We start from the raw sequence: 17,256 nt of genomic DNA, 5'->3' as shown, positions 1-17,256 counted from the left end.
CTGACTCTGGCTGGAACTCCCTCTGGGGAGACTCTATCCCCCTGAATCCTCATTTGAACAGATCTTATGGTGAGTGATTAGGACTGACTGATCTTTTTTTTAGGGCTTGGGCCTGGGTTGGCCAGGGCTGCCTGGGCCAGACTATTCTTTTCTCATTTATTTCCTTTTCTTCTCTCTCTCTTTCTTTGATTCCTCATTGTATTCTTAATTAAATTCTCTATAAAACCCAGTTGACTTGGGTATATTCATAATTGGGAATATTTCCCTGGCGACCACCTTAAATTTGATTTAAAACAAGACACTGTAGTGAAAACATATTTTCTGCGGTCACAATTTACTCACCCACTCTTATATCTACTACAATTTATATCTTCCACTATTTTACTCACAACAGTTTACAACCTCAACCATTTTAACTCTTACAGTTTATGGCATCCACTCTTTTAAATGCCACAGAATCCTAGTGGGACAAACCCCTAGTAGCCCTATCCTACTTACAGCTCTAACTAGATCAGTTTAAATGGCCAATGAACGGTCCCCCAAAAAAGAATTCTATCTCAAATTGGATTCAATTAAACCAACTTCAACATTTTCACATATCTATTCCCCAAGAGGAGCAAATGCTGCCAGAATTTCAGAATTCATCACTTGTTTATAATCAAATGGGAAAAATGTGTAACTTTTACCCACAAAAATAAAAACATTTCAAGTAATTCTCTTGACTTCTAATATGTCAAATTTTGGTTCTGCTGTAGAATAACTCGGTAACTGAAGCAGATTCAAATCTCACCTTTGGCATTTCGCAGTTGTATGCCTGACCAGAGGCAAGTCTCCTTCTTCCTCTCAGTCTCCTTCCATTTGCAAAATGGAGATAGCAATTTACATTTGCCTTCTTGGGTGTTATAAGAGTCAAATAAGTAATGCAGGTAGTAGCCCTTTGTGAATTATTGTAATTATCATCATTATTATTAACCAAGTTGCTTTCTTTTTTTGGACCTCAGTTTCCTTATCTGTAAAATAAAGGTATAAAGGACTAAACTATTTTAAAGGGGCTTTCCAGTACTGACATCCTATTCATGTACAAGTCTCTTTTTTGATGTCTTCTGGCCTTTTCATCCCACAGGCCCTGGAGAAGGGAAGGATTTGAAAAACAGCCAAGGAAAGGATTTCAAAAACAGCATTATTGTTTTTTAATAATAAAAAGGAAAACAGCCAGATTTTTCCAGAGACAGAAAACAAAAATAATAATGGGAAAAAAATTTTGGGACTCCAAGGAAGCAAATGTTTCTGATTAGTAAACAAGATCAGCTGAGGTGGTTTGCCCTGCTGCATCTGTGGCTTCTATTAGGGAGGCTGAATTATTGACATTCAAAACAGCCACATGATGGTGAGATTGCTTGTGAAGGCTGCCATCTATTGAGAAGTCAGAGGAAACACAGCCACTCAGAATCAATGGGAAAAAAACAGAGAATGGGAAGAGCTTTGCCACATTTTTCAGGACTTAAGATTTTAAATTTGTAAAAAAAAGATTTAGAGACTGAGGCAAAAGAGTCACTTTTGTAGGTTTGTCTGTCTGAACTTCGACCCTATGATTTGATTGTCCCAGGACTGAGATGTCCCAGTAAGGAAATGTTTTCTTTGCAATTTAAACTTAGAATTGCCCCCTGGCTGTGTGATTGGCCAGAGATGGCACCACTACTATGTGTCTGAAGATGGTCTGAACCCAAGTCTCCTTGACTCCAAATCCATTCTTTTATCCACTGATCCCACTCTGCTTTTTTATGTTATAAGATGGATTTTTGGTCCTAGGATGCCAGAATAAGAGAAAATCAGGAAGAAACAGATAGGGCAGAGAGAACAATGGATCTGAACTCAGAGGTCCCGAGTTTGAGTTCTGCTACTTTCTACCTGCCCAGCTTGGGCAGGATCCATAAAATCATAGGATTTAGACCCAGAAGGATCCTTAGAGCTCCCTCATTGCGTGGAGTAATTGTGATTCAGACAGAGATAGAACTCTCTAAGGTCCATTGGGTAGTGCATGGTGGACCATAAGAGCCAAGGAAAGTACCTTTGCTTCCTATTTCAGTTACGTTCTTTCTCATGGATTCATAAGAAATCATAAAGTCTGGAATCCTGGCAACATTTATTCTTATGCTGGATAAGGCTGCTGGAGATGGAAACTATTAGGAAGATAAATCATCTATTTTTTAAACCCTTACCCACTCTGTATTTCAAAAATAGCAGCCACTTCCAAAGGTTGTTGTGGACCTAAAAAGAAATAATAGTAAAGTGTTTTGCAAACCTTGAAACATTATATAAATGCTAACTCTGGGAACTTTGAATGGCTTTTCTATTTACTTACATGGGTTTGTATTTTCTCCCAATAGAACATATACTCCTTGAGGGCAAAGACTATTCTGTTTTTGTATCCACAACACTTAGAACAGTGCTTTGCCATGGAAGATGCTTAATAAATGCAGATGGAATGGAAGAAGAAAGACCCTCGAGTTAGACCTTGAAGGAGCAGGGTGACCTGGAAGAATGAACTTAGCAGGAGCCTCCATTCCAGGCAATAGGAGCAAATGTGGGGATACATGAGGGAGTAGAACAAGAATGGTTTCTTCATCTGTAAAAAAGAGAAAAAGAAGTCCCGCCCCTCCTTCCCCTAAGGATCAAATGAGATCATGGATTTAAAGTACTTAGTACATTTTGAAGATGCCAGATATCATTCTTTGGTGGCCTTCTAAGGATTGTAGACTGTCTACTGGTTAAGAGAACAGCAATTAAATACCCTTTTTTTCCTGATTGGATTCTGTCCAGTTTTAAAATTATTTTCCTGATCTTCCTTTTCTTCCTCCTGATGAAGGTTGTCTTCGTTGCCTCTCAAGATGCTCCATTTCATGAATAAAAGGCCATATCTGACCTTAAAGCCCAGGTACAGCTCTGTGTCTCATAACCTTGCCCAATCCTGCCCTGGGGGTGGCTTCCCTCCAATCAGATCTGTTTGATCCAAGTAAAGGCTGCCCTCAGAGGTTCTGCAGTCTCATAATTGGGTGCCGCTGTGATTGGGGTTAAAAACAATCTATATGAAGTGAACATTTCCTTATCGTTTTTCCTTCCTAGTGAAGTTAAATTAAGAAGAAGCTTCTTTGCTTCCTTAGCATGTTTATAAACCTCTTCTAAAATTGGAAGTAATTTATGACTGAATGTTCTGTAAAATTCAGCTGTGTATCCATCTGGTCCTGGTGCTTTATTACCTGATCCGTCTTGTAGGGCCTGTTTTAATTTCTTTTCATCCAAAGAACTTATTTAATTTTCCCTTGCATCTAGCTTCAATAGTGCCAACAGCTCTATTTCATTCTTTTCTCCAGCCCCTTTCTAATCACTCCCTCCGTGCAGACACACCCAAACCAAAGTCATTCCATAATCCTGATATTCGATCTGCCAGAGTTCCCTGGGAACTGGGAGAGTCATAAATCAACTAAGAGAGAGATAGACAGACAGAGAGGGAGAGAGACAGAGAGAGAGTTGGAGACAGACAGACAGACAGATAGGGATTGCGATGTAGTATTTGGATCAAACAGATCAAAAAGACCCAACTGGTCTTGGGAAGGTGTGAGTTAAGTCTTGGTTCTGATGCTTACTAGTTATGTGACCGTGACCAAATCAGGTCTTCTCTAAGCTGCAGTTTCTTCTGTAAAATGAAGATTTTAAAAAATTGAATTTGTCTCTAGAGCAGGGTTCTGATACACACACACACACACACACACACACACACACACACACACACACACACACACATAAAATTTATAGTTACTATCTAGTTAAATGTTATAGATAAGAGAACTACATGTAAGAAATGTCCATAATTTCTTACACATTCCTTTTTGTTCTTTATATGTGGCTGTTTGTGTCCGTTGATGACTGTGAAGTCCATAAATTAAAATGAAGATTTTTGAAAGCACCACTATCAGAATCAGATGCAATTCACAAAATTTTACTATGTCTGCAAGAGTGACATCTGGTGGATTCTAAAGCCTACTTCATCCCTATGAGGAAGGAGAATTCCAGAGTATACGTGGTAAGCAAACATGAAATGGCTGGACCAATAGTTCTGGCATGGATCTGGCCAAATCCGAGATAGCCAGGATCTACAGATTAGTCAGATCCATGGAGCAAGACAGAGTTTGGGAACGTGCAAATGGTAAACAATGGGAAAAACCACAGACAAGGTCAGGGTAATGTGGCACCCTAAATTCAACAGGTTCCAAATTGAACTCGGGATCTTCCTGCTCTGAACTGATCCCTCCCAACCTTCCATTTCTGTTGAAGGCACTCCGATCTTTTCAGTAGTAACCAATGTTTGCAACCTCTGAGTCATCATTAACCCTTTACAATCGAATCATTAGAGTTTCACTTGGTTCTGTGCATTTAAATCCTTTTCTAAATATTTGCAAACAATAAGCACAGCAGAATTTTCTTGTTCTCCATCCCTGGGGTAAATTTCATGATGTGGTTCACTAAACAGTATCATTTGCAAAAGCCTAAACATTCTCTTCTCCTATCTATATCAAATACCTTAGTGCAGATGTAGACAATTCTCATATTGTAGAAGTGGAAAAATAGCCATAGGTCAGTTGCTGATATTGTCTATTTTATGAAGTCCAAGGTTTTTATGATCTTTCCCTCTTTCAGACACTATGAGAATTCGTCCTTTAATACCTCAAAAATGTACTGCTTCCAGGTCAGCTTTCTTTTTTGTACACTTTGATCCAGTCTATTTTTTCTGGGTGTTTTTCCTTCAGTAGCATTTCTACTTCTTCTAGAAGCCCTTCTGAGACCATGACATTGATATGTAAATGGATTAGTTTTATTGTCCTTGATAGTGACAAGTGTTTTTATTATAATAATTGTTATAGATCTTTTCCATTTTCCATCTGTGAATTATCCTTCATCTATTTTCATCCCTAGTTGTCTTTGGGATGACTTTGTTAAGTTGGATCTCTCCTCAGTTTCTCCTTAAACTTGTTTGTTTTTTTACCTTCACTAATTCTTCTTGTTGTATAGATATATGGCTTGGAATCTTCTATCATCCTTCTATATTAAACTTTAAAATACAGTTTATAGTCTACACTGGTTTTGCCCTTGGCTGTCATCTCTTTACTAGAAAGGAAGAAAAAGTTGTCTGAGGTGATTTCTAGGCTGTGTTACTGCCCTTTTTATGGCAAATGATCCATTAAGCTTTTTAGGAAATGTTTATCAGTGATAATGTCTATTCCTCCATCCATTTCCCCTTTTGTGTCAATAGTTTGCTTAAATAAGTCATTTTGTAATTCTTTTAGTTGCATACATAGTCATTTCATATTATAATATGCCATTATATTTGTGTATGACAATTTGTTCAATAATTTCCAGTTGATGGGCATCCACTTTTCCCCAAGTTTTTTGCCACCATGCTACTATAACTTTTTGTTAGCAAGGAGATAAAGTATTTTCCAATAAGTGCTCTTATAAATATTTTGGTAATAATAAGGCCTTTCTTTCTAACTTTGAGTTCCTTGGTACCCTTGACCCAAGAGTGTAAATAGTTTAGAAACTTTTCTTGTAAATTATTTTTCAGAATGCCTTGATTAGTTCAAAGTCCTACCAGCAGTATTCTATAACCCTGTAGACTGTATCTACCTTTCAACATTTTGCCAATTTGATGGGCATGAAATGAAACCTCAGAGGTGCTTAAATTTTTAATTCTATTATTAGTGAGTCAGAAAGTTTTCATATGGTTGTTGATATATAATTCTTTTTTTAACTTATATTAATATCCTTTCACCACTTATTATATTTGCTTCAGTTTCCTATATACTTAAGACATCAGACTTTTTGTTGGAATGTCTTTAATAAGGTGGTAAAGTGTGTTTTTTTTCTTTTTCACTAATGTCTGCCTCCATGTCTTTTTGTGATTTAAAAATTTTAGGGCCATGTCTAAAATCATCCTTATTTGAATCATACAATCTCAAAGTCGGAAGGGATCAGAGTTCATTTAGTCCAACTTCCTTCCCGATTCATGAATTCCCTCCATGACAAATGGAAGCTCCTATTTTCACGGTTCTCATGAAATGCCCAAATAACAACCATCACAAGTAATAACAACTCCAGTATCTGTTCCATATTATTGTCCAGAAGCCCAGGCTCACATGCCAAATGCCAGCTCACTCAGTCTTGCTGTGAACTATCCATCTCCTTCTGTAACTAGTCCTGCCAGGGTACCAAAGGAAGATGCTAAACTGTAACAAGCTTCAGCTTTGTCTCCAGGTCCTCACCAAGGCTCCTCTGGCAAGAACACGTTCTAAGATACAAAGGGACATGGGGCCAGGACAGAGACGCTGGTGAGTCTAGGAATGTTAGCAGCATTCGAGGAGAAGCCAACACAAAGCAGCAATAAGGAGACAGTCAGTAGCTGGCTGGGCTCTAGAAGCCATCTGGAGTAAGAAATCTGTTAACAGCCTTGGAGTGGGAGAGTTTGGGGTTTGGAACAAGCGACGCTGCCCCTCCCTGAGCGAGTGAATCCTTTTTCAAAAGCATCAAGAGGCAGAGGAGTACCATGAAGAAAAGTGCCATACTTACTGCCGGGAGAAAGCAGGGTTCAAATCCCACCTCCTACACCTTCTTGCATAGAAAGACCAACTTGAAGTCAGAGCCCGGATTTAAATCTTAGCTCTTTCACCTACTACCTCTGTCACCTCACCTATCTGGGCCTCAGTTTCCTCAACTGTAAGAAATGAAAGAGTTGCACAAAATGACCTCTTAAGATCCTTTCCATCTCCAAATCTATTCTCAGACTATCAAAGAGTTCTGTGACTGCAGACACGAGTTTCTAACTCGAGGTTCCTCATTCTTGGATGGTTGGAGTAATAACGAATCACTTCCTTCGGAGAGTTGGTGAAGCCAAATGGGAAAATATACACAAGTACTTTCAAAACTTTAAAGACGTGTGTGTGTGTGTGAGAGAGAGAGAGAGAGACAGAGAGAGAGACAGAGAGACAGAGAGACAGAGACAGAGAGACAGAGAGACAGAGAGAGAAAGATCAAAGGCATAACTTTACACTGACAAGGAAAGAGAATGAACTACTGAAATAGCTTAGCCATCTGGGCAGAGCACTTCATATTGTTAAAATTAAAATTAAATTTCTCTACTAAAAGTATTATATTTTTATAGGTTTATTAAAGATTATTAGAATTAAAAAATAAAGAGAATACAGAATAAGAAAAGCACATGCAACCTACTCACAACATCCTGCCTGTTAGGTAGAGAGCCCTGGGTGCTTAGAAGCAGAATCAGAGAGAGAGAGAGAGAGTAAGTAGGTGGTGCAGTCAGTTTAAATATCCATTTTGTTCTGGCCCAGGTGAGGACCTCAGGTGAGATTTTAGGGAATTCTGGGAACTACCAAGGCCTTCTGGGAATTGAAGTCCGGGGTTCAAATCTCCATTTTTACAATATGACAGGTATTTTTAAACCCTTACCTTTTGTCTTAGAAGCAATACTGTGTATTGGTTCCAAGGCAGAAGAGTGGTCAGAGGTAGGCAATGGGGGTCAAGTGACTTGCCCAGGATCACACAGCTGGGAAATGTCTGAGGTCAAATTTTTAAAAGTTCTGACTTCTTAAATAAGAATCTTGTTTTTAATATAAGGACATTTTATAGACATGCAAACTAGAAGCGCATGAAACTAAACTCTGTTCAATGGACAGGAGTATAAGGAAATGTTCATTTGGCTGCTACAGAAATATAACCACCTTCCATACTGGCCCTTTGTTGCTATACCTCTTTCTCCATCAATTAACATGCACCACTAATTTCTTTCATACCAAATATAGGAGAAGGGACCGGGTAGATTACAAGTAATAAAAGGAAAGCACTTTACAAATGCTTGTAGAGTCCCTGGACATCCGTCACTCTGTCTGTCAATAAGCACTTATTAAGAGTTTGTACTAGGTGCCAGACACTGTGTTAAATGCCAGGCATACAAAGAAATGCAAAATGGTCTCTTTCTTCAAGGAGTTCTCATTCTAATGGGAAAGGCAACATGCCAAAAACTGGACCTATACTAAACTGGGAGGTAATCTCCTAGCATACGAGAAAGTGGTGGCTTTTGAAGTAAGCCAACGTACCAGTAAGAATGGATAGAGAGTGAAGGGATTCCAGATAAGGGAATAGCCAATGAAAAGGCATGGAGTTGGAAGGTGTAGTGTTATATGTGAGAAACCACTAGAAGATCAATGTCACTGGACCATGTAGAGGGAAATAAAATCTAAAAAGTCCAGGAAAGAGAAAAATCAAGATGGACTTTAGTGCAAGACAAGTTATTTTATATTTCATCCTGAAGTAATAGGAAGCCATTGTAGTTCATTGAGTGAGAGGGTAACATGACGCAGAACTATACTTTAGGGAATTCTTTTTGACAGCTGGGTAAAGGATGGATTAGAGAAGGGAGAGACTTGAGGGACAACCAGAAGACTATTGTGTGAATAAAGAGGGGAAGACATATGAAAGGGATGTCATAAAAGTGAAAATGACAAGATGTGGACCCCAAAGCCTAAAATGGCTTGTCCATGTTCAAGTAACTGGGATTCGAACATAGTTCAATGAGATTATATTCTCCTGAGTCACTGAATCCTTGTCACCAGATTTCTTACTATATTTTGTAAATAAAATTCCTTCCTAGAGCAACTAGATCAGGTATACCTATAAAGTACCTCTCTAAATTGTATCTATATGAGATTTGATTATCAGTTATTTCAGAGAGAAACTGGGTTGATGTTTGCAGTTTTATTTTGTTTCAATGTGTTATGTTTTGATCAATGTCCCATAAGATAGTTTGCTTCTTTGTACCTTTCCAAAGTGGGAATTATGTTCCACCATGAGTTCAGAATAATCAAAATTGCAGGTAATCTATAGGAAGGAAGGAAGGAAGGAAGGAAGGAAGGAAGGAAGGAAGGAAGGAAGGAAGGAAGGAAGGAAGGAAGGAAGGAAGGAAGGAAGGAAGGAAGGAAGGAAGGAAGGAAGGAAGGAAGGAAGGAAGGAAGGAAGGAAGGAAGGAAGGAAGGAAGGAAGGAAGGAAGGAAGGAAGGAAGGAAGGAAGGAAAGAAGGAAAGAAGGAAGGAAGGAAGGAAGGAAGGAAGGAAGGAAGATAAGTTGGCCCCTTTACAACTTCTACCACCCACTAGGTCTTCCCTCTGGGGCCAAGTAGAATAAAAAAATAATCCCTCTTCCATGAAGCACCCTTAGAATATCAACCCCCCTTCACCTGATCTGTTCTTTAGGCTTTTCATCATCCTGGATACCAGCCTCTGGAAGTCCTTGTAGTTTCTCAGTGTGTTTCCTAAAATGCTCTTTCTACTACACTAACCTGTCTCCTATACACCTGTGTGGGGAAGAAGAAATGTAGGATTGCTCAATAAATATTCAAAATGTTAAAATGAAGAATCATGAATCATCTAGTTTCCTATATTGGGCTTAAAAGATACACAGTACATTTTTAAGGCCACAACTGTGTAATGAATTACATCCATTCTGCCTGCTGGCTCCTAAAACTAACAGTTATTCCAGTAAGTATGTTGCCTAATAAGCAAATAATAATAATAAGCAAAAACAGAAAGAAAAAAATTCAGACAAAATCTCAAATCTTATTACTTTCTGCCCCAAAAGGCAATGGAAAAAAAACATGAACAACTACCAACCCATGTGCCTATCCCATTTTTATAAAATATTTATGAAAATAATGTGCATGCATTAGGGACATCCTCAAAAGCATTAGAAATGAACAGGTAAATTTCCCATGTGATAAAGCCCAGTGGAATTGTGCGTTGGTTATGGGGGGGAGTGGAGGGAAAGAACATGAATCATGTAACCATGGGGAAATATTCTAAATTAGTTAATTAAATAAAAATTTTCAATTAAAAATTTCAATGTGATTTTATAATCACAAGTAACAATGCAATGTATATGAAATCCCACTGTACATATTTATTGGCTATTTTTAAAGCATTTAATTTGATAACAATAGCAAGTATTTCTGTAGTTCCTTAAGGTTTGCAGAGCACTTATACTGAAGTTATTTCATTTGATCTTCACAGCAAACTTATGAAGGAGGTGCTATAATAATGTTCATTTTACAGAGAAGGAAACTGAGACTGAAAGGTGCCTTGCCTGGAATTATACAGCTAATATATCAGGTAAGCCTCAAGCTCATCTCTTCCTGATTCCCAGAGAATACTCTATCTAAGGTACCATCTACTACTCACCTTAAAGGATTGTCCAAAAAAGTTTCTCCCATACATATGAAAAATTATTTTATTGCTTAGATGATATAAGAATAAAATTTGGGATGTTCTAAATTACTTTCAAATAGGTAACTCGCTGTGTCTCTCAACTCAATCAGGGAAACTGAGTCATATTTAGGGAAATGGTTTTTGAAAAATGTTTTCAAATTAGGTGAGTATCCCCTTAGAAATTGCCTATGGACATGTCCATTCCTCGCTATTAGCTTCTAGACCTAAGATGGAGTGTGCCATCTCTGACAGACGATCTATGTATGTGGCAGGATGTTCCCCTTTATCCTGCATGATTTTGTCAAACTTAGCCCATGCATTTGGTTTAAAATAGCATTGCTTAATAGCCTGCAATAAATCCTCCCTGCATATTTTCAGGTAGGACATGCAGGTGAGATTTGCAAAGTCAACGTCCACCCTTTGCTCTACAATTGGCCAGCTAGTCAAATTGCTGTCAGATCTAGTTTTCTCCAAAAATTGACTCTGTTCATGGGGGCTGAACAGTTCTGACAATAGGAACTCGACAATAGGAAATCTTCAAAATCAGGATCAAAGATCCTGAAAGTCCATTTCAGCTCCTTTTGGGATTTAAAAGGATTGTCCAAAAATTTAGGGAAACGGTGCTTTATGGATTCAAGTTCCTGGGGACTGAATTATCTATGGGCTTTTGAGTATATCACACCAGCATTACTAGTTAGCTTAGTGACCTCTTTCAAAGGACAGATTTTCTCAGGGTCACCAGCAGACATTCTCATTTTCATTGCCACCTTCAGTTTCCTGAGGTACATTCTCTGTTTACCCATTGTCCTTGCCCACAACTAGATCTAGCCATTTTTCCTTAATCAGTTGTTCAAATACAGCCTTAATTATGGTTTCTAGGTTGTTATTCATAGCCTTAATCTTCTCTGCTTTAAGGGGAACCATGAATCTGAATACTTTCTTCACTTGGTTTAAAGTCTGCCACTCAGCCATAAAGAGTATATATACTTGTGCCAGGACTTGCCAGAGAACCAGTTCATACTGAAATGGCAACTGCAAAACAGTCAGTGTAACGTTGCCTACATAATCCAGAGTTTCCACTACCATAGGGGTTATCTTGCTATATAGAAGATATAGATATAGATATAGATATAGATATACCCAAATGCAAGCAATGGCTGCGATAACCACCACTCCAAAAACCACTTGTTTGAACATTTTGTCTATCTTTTCTTTCCAGGGATCTGTAGGGTTCAGTCAACTTGAGGTGACAAATGTAATAGAATAGATGATCTGTTGTGAACTATTTCTTGTTGCAGTGACTGATGTACTCTAGTTTGAGACTAGAGGGCTGCTACCAGTAGGGGACACACTGAGGATTTCTTAGTTACAATGGGGATAGGTGTACTTTGAGAGACACTGAGAGATACTGCTACAGATAGAGGGATGCTGCCACAGGGGAATGCTCTGGGGTTTTCCTATAATCTCTCTTGATGGCTGATGGATTAATTTTTCTCCTACCTTCTTTGTCCCTCACTCCCTCCCTTAACCACCCACTTCTTGAAGCCTTTTGGCTTCCTCCCTCCCCCTCCCCCCCGCCCCAGTGGACCATAAAATATTCTTGTTTTCTTTCTCAGGTAAGGGGTTTATTGAAAAACAACAGGATGAGAAACTGAGGTAAGAGGGATGAGGTTTTCCCTAATCTATAATGAGGGATAAGAGGAATTTGGGGAATCAGTCCAGTCACAGCTGTGACTCCAAGACAACCAGAGAGAAGGACAACTGTTTAAAATCTTCTTTTCTTCTTCACAAAGCCACCAAGGTCTCTCAGCCTAATTTCAGAAGCCCCCCTCAAGGGTCCTTCAGCCTGGGACAAAGCTAACAAGATTAGTTCTCAGCTTCTTCCCTCTTCAGTCAGGCTTGCCTCCTTTGATCAGAAAATCCCAGAGAGCCAAAGTCTCCTTGGTCAGTCAAACCCCAGAGAGAGAGACAGAAGCAGATCCTCCCCCTGGCCAGCTCAACTGCCGCCTCTGGGAACATTCCATTTGGAACCTTCTCCTTGATTGACAGACAGGTCCCCAGCTTGTTTCTTGCATGCTTAGCTTGTCAGTCCTCTCTCTCTCCATGCCTCTTACACAGTGTTAAAATAAGGAAATGGGTAATATAAACAAAAGACAGAAGAGTCAGAGAAAAGATGAAATAAAGAGGTTTGAATATTGGTGAGTTTTGGTTTTTATAATTTATTGAATATCTTGATTGATATGGAATGAGGGAAAATTTGTAACAAATTATAAATTTATTTATAAAAAGGATAAGTATCCCAGCTATTGTGTAGCTAATATATAGAACTATAGATATGATTGATCTAGTTAGTTCAAAATCAAACATCTGAGGTGTCCTAAATTTCTTGTGCCTTGACCTTTAGTAACAGTAATTTAAGTTATCTCTTCTGTCTTCTTAAAGGTCTTCCAGTGCTGTTCACTCCTGCTTTAAAAAGATAAACTTCCGCTACCCAACACACTTCTTAACTGAACACCTGAACTATTCCTAGGTAGAAAGTTGTACATGTAATTAGACTCTTTAATAGCCTGGAAATAGTTTTCTGACATGTTCAAGTTATGAAATATCTAAGATATGACATTCTAAAATATAGCCTCTCCCTCCCCGCACCAAGAAAAATGGCTAAAATACAGGGATGTCTTTACTAAAGAGAATAATGTGGTACAGTTGTGAAGATTAAATTTAACTCTCCCCTGATTGTGAAAATTAAATTAAAACCCCTGCCCATTTTTAAGATTTAATCATCAAGGGTGTAAATATCCCATTCACACTTGAGTGGGGGAGGTCTGTGACCCATGTGTGCCATAGTGGGTGATGAATCAGAATCAACTAACTGCCTCCTGGGCAGTCCTAAAGCAGGACTTCAACTGTGATTGGTAGACATAGAATTAGGGGAAGGCACAGGAAGTGACGCAAGAGAAAGTCTTTAAAGGGGAGTTACAACTTCCTGAATGGAGTTCTACTCGCAGTTCATTCTTTGAAGTGGAGGCTGGTGAAGAATGTGCTGACAGAATCTGAGACCCTGTTTCCTGGTGATACTGTTCTAAAATATCTTCCTTTGACCTGACACATGGTGAGTGAAAAAGCTGACTTCAACTGTTGGATTTTTCTGAAGAAACTTCCCCAGGTCCTGGGCTTTGCGGAGGCCTAAGGACTAACTCTCCCTGCACAGGGCTTTGATTAAATTACTTAGGGCTTAAGCTAGATATGTTGCCCTATCCTCTCTCTGATTTTTTTTACTTCACTCTTTCTACATTTTGTAAATAGATTGTAAATAAATCTCTTTGGAATAAATTAAATTCCTAGTGACCACACTCTTAAATAATCCAGTCAAACCCTTTTAAAAATAACCTGGATTCGAATACCACTACCTCAGACACTGTGTGATCATGGGCAAAAAATATCACAACTTTTCTGACCCTTTTTTCTCAACTCTAAAATGGTGACAATAATCTCTTAGTATTCATCTCATAAGGACATTGTAAGAATTAAATAGTAAAATTTCTGCAAAGCCCTTCTCATGCCTCAAAACTTGTCTTTACAGGAATCATGCCAGTGACATTAAATTAGAAAAAATATACATGAAAATAATTTAAATGTCTAACAGGAATTTAGGGAAAGGAAAAAGTGTTGTTGATATATACATTTCAGAATCCATATCCATCGTTCCTTTTTAGGGTAATGAGTAACAAAATATCACAGGGTCACTATGAAAAATGTTCTTTATGTGTCTGTGACCGAATTCTCTCTGGTTGGTAGGGACAAATGGGAACAGAAAAGAATGGAAACACCATGATCATCAGAAGATTTGCAAATGGCATTGGATCTTTTCAGAGAAGCTATTTTATTAACAAAATAAGGACAAAGTTTGATCAGCTCATCTTCCTTGCTATCCATTTCTATTTTTATTCTCAAACTCAATCTGGATTTTCCTCCCTCCTCATTAAGATCTGAGTTTTGGTTTGGTTTGGGGGCGTGGTGTTGCTTGATTTTGGCAGGGAGGAAGGAGCAGGGGGAGGGTCAATGTCCTATCTCTAGACAAATCTTTACAGTAAGCTTCTAGACTTTACTTTGATGAATCAATGTTTTTACCTCGAAGGATGCATGATCTCATTCTTCTGTGTAAGTGGTTGCTGTACCAGCAGATTGTAGCCCATTCATACCTTCTCATTCCGTGCCATTCTTACACAGAATTTATGTTCTCCTTAGAGCATGCACCTAACCTACTAGATGTATTCTTTGGGTTCAGTTGACATTTTATGAATATCATTGAGACAAGTGTCCCATCTTAGTCTGCTATGTGGCCAATTAAATTCCTCTTGATCATGTACATTCTTGATGTCTTCATGCCATTTCTCATGAACAATGTTTTTAACCCCTCAAAATTTGGGGGATGGCGAGGTAAAAGAAAACTCTTCCTCTCTGTTTGCAAGACAAATGAAAGCCATACTCAATTATTTTATCATCCTTGTTCGAGTACTATCAATTTCAAATTTTTTTAAAAATCTATCAATATTCATTGTTTTAAATGAAGAAAAGTTTCTGGATCTAAAATACTTTAGTGCAAAGTTTATGGACTGCATAGTACTCAGTTTATCTGGGAAATTTCCTCTCTTCTGTAGATTATTTTGCTAGAAACAATCCTTGGAGATGATTGCAAATGCAATAATTACTGAGTTAAATGAAAATAGATTTTTGAGCTAATTCCTTTTCGTGTTATTTTTGGCATGCTTGCTGGAGCAGTGGCATGGTGTAATGTTGACATAACTGGTTTCTTGGAAAACAAAATTTGTGACAATTTGCTCTATTCTGTTCCAGAGACAATCTGAGGCTTTTAAAGTGGGGCTAAAAATGCACATAAATCTGCCCACACACAGCTGCTTCTTGTTTGACATTGTCAAATTTTCTTAATTAAAATTTGAGGTTTTATGCTCAGCCTTTTTTTTTCTTTTGTAAATTCCAAATGATGATAAGCTTCTTTTAGATCTCTGGAAGCCTGTGAAAAGTCAGATTACAAAGGTCTTAATTGTTTTATCTGAACTCCTGATTCTTAAGTTTATATTTAGTGCAATTATGTAAATTCCACCCCCACCCCCCATTCCATCTGAGCCTGAACAGGCTCAACTAATCCTTGGTAGGGAAGAGGACATAATTCATAATATAGACAATGGAGTGCATGACCTAGAGTCAGAAAGACCTAGGTTTATATACTATCTCAGACACTCACTAATTATATTATCTTGGGCAAGTCACAACCCATTTGAGCCTTCATTTCCTCATCTATAAAATGGGGATAATAGCACCTCCCTTGGAGCATTGTTTGAAGACTTAAATGGGGTAATACCCATAAAACACTTTGCAAACCTTAAAGTGATATATAAATGAGCCATTATTAAACCTTAAGAATATTCAAGTTTATTGATTTTATATATATATATACTTCATAATAATATGACATTATAATAAAGTATCTATTGCTAAGAATAAAATTAGGAATAAAATTCCTAAGAATAAAATGTGGTTTAATGGTAAAGGTACTGAAATGAATCCAAATTGAGAACTCCTGAATTATTTTGCATATGACCCTATTCACACAATTAGCACGGAATAAAGATTAAAACTAGAGCAACCTGTAAGGCTAAGGTTTTCTCATGTCCCCTAAACTTGAATTTGTTTCACAACTATGCATCAAGTTATTGATAACTGAGTCACAGAGGAATGTCATAATGGAAACAGTGACTATTTCTTGGTTACTATAAGAGACAGACTTACTTTATAGATAAGAGGGTCCTTCATATAACTGAGCCTCATCCCTCAACCGAAAATGCTCTAACCCAAGTTATGATGATTCTTAATTACAAACTCTTGTCTTTTCTCTCAGGCCACAACTATTTCAACCTTGCTGCCAAATTTGACACTGTTGAGGGCATTCTCTTCTCTTTGGGTTATTGGATATGACCAACCTTAGCAATCTTTTGCTGGATTAGTATCCATATCATGCCCCATAACTGGGGTTGTACTTAAAGGTTCTATCCTGGACCTACTTCTAATCCTCTATCCCTCTGTCTCTGTCTCTCTTTCCCTCTCTTTGTCTCCCTCTCCCTCTCTCTTTCCCTCTCCCTCTCTCTCCCTCTGTCTCTCTCATCAGTGCCCCACTCCCAGGGGTTTAATTAGCATCTCTGTGTAGGTGACTCTAAAATCTACCCTTCCAACCTCTCCCTTTGAAGCTCCAGTTCCACATCATCAACTGCCTTTTGGACATTTCTAACTGTGAGCTCCCATAGACATCTAAAACTCAACATATTCAGAATATAATTATCTTTCCCCAATAATCCAATTTCTGGACTTCCCTATTTATGAAGGGGGGGGTACCATCATCTTTAGATCCCTCATGGTTTAACCTTGGTGTCATTCTTGATGCCACACTCCCTACCCCCGTATTTTCAATCAGTTGTCAAATCTTGTCATTTTTACCTACATAACATCCCTTGCACCTTCCCTTTACATAAAGTCAGTATTCTCATTTAGGTCCTCATTACCTCTTGCTTAGACTATTTCAATAACTTCCTAAATGCTCGACATTTCTCTTCACTTTGATCTGTTTTCAGGGAGCTAGCTGATTTTTCTAAAACAGAAGTTTCACTACATATATATCCTCACTCAATAATCTCCAATGAACGCTTCTTACCTTTTTGAGAAAGGAGATGGTTTAAGGTGGGGAATATTAAAAGCACAAATAGAGGAACATATCTTTATTTTTTATTTGGTCAATTTCAAACATTATTCCTTGGTTACAAGAATCATATTCTTTCCCTCCCTCCCCTCCTCCCACCTTTCCAATAGCCGACACACAATTTCACTGGGTATTACATGTGTCCTTGATCAGAACCTA

This window comes from Monodelphis domestica, chromosome 7 (genome assembly GCF_027887165.1).
Source record: "Monodelphis domestica isolate mMonDom1 chromosome 7, mMonDom1.pri, whole genome shotgun sequence".
NCBI classification, from domain to species: Eukaryota; Metazoa; Chordata; class Mammalia; order Didelphimorphia; family Didelphidae; genus Monodelphis; species Monodelphis domestica.
Note: the sequence above shows the minus strand (reverse complement) of the source record.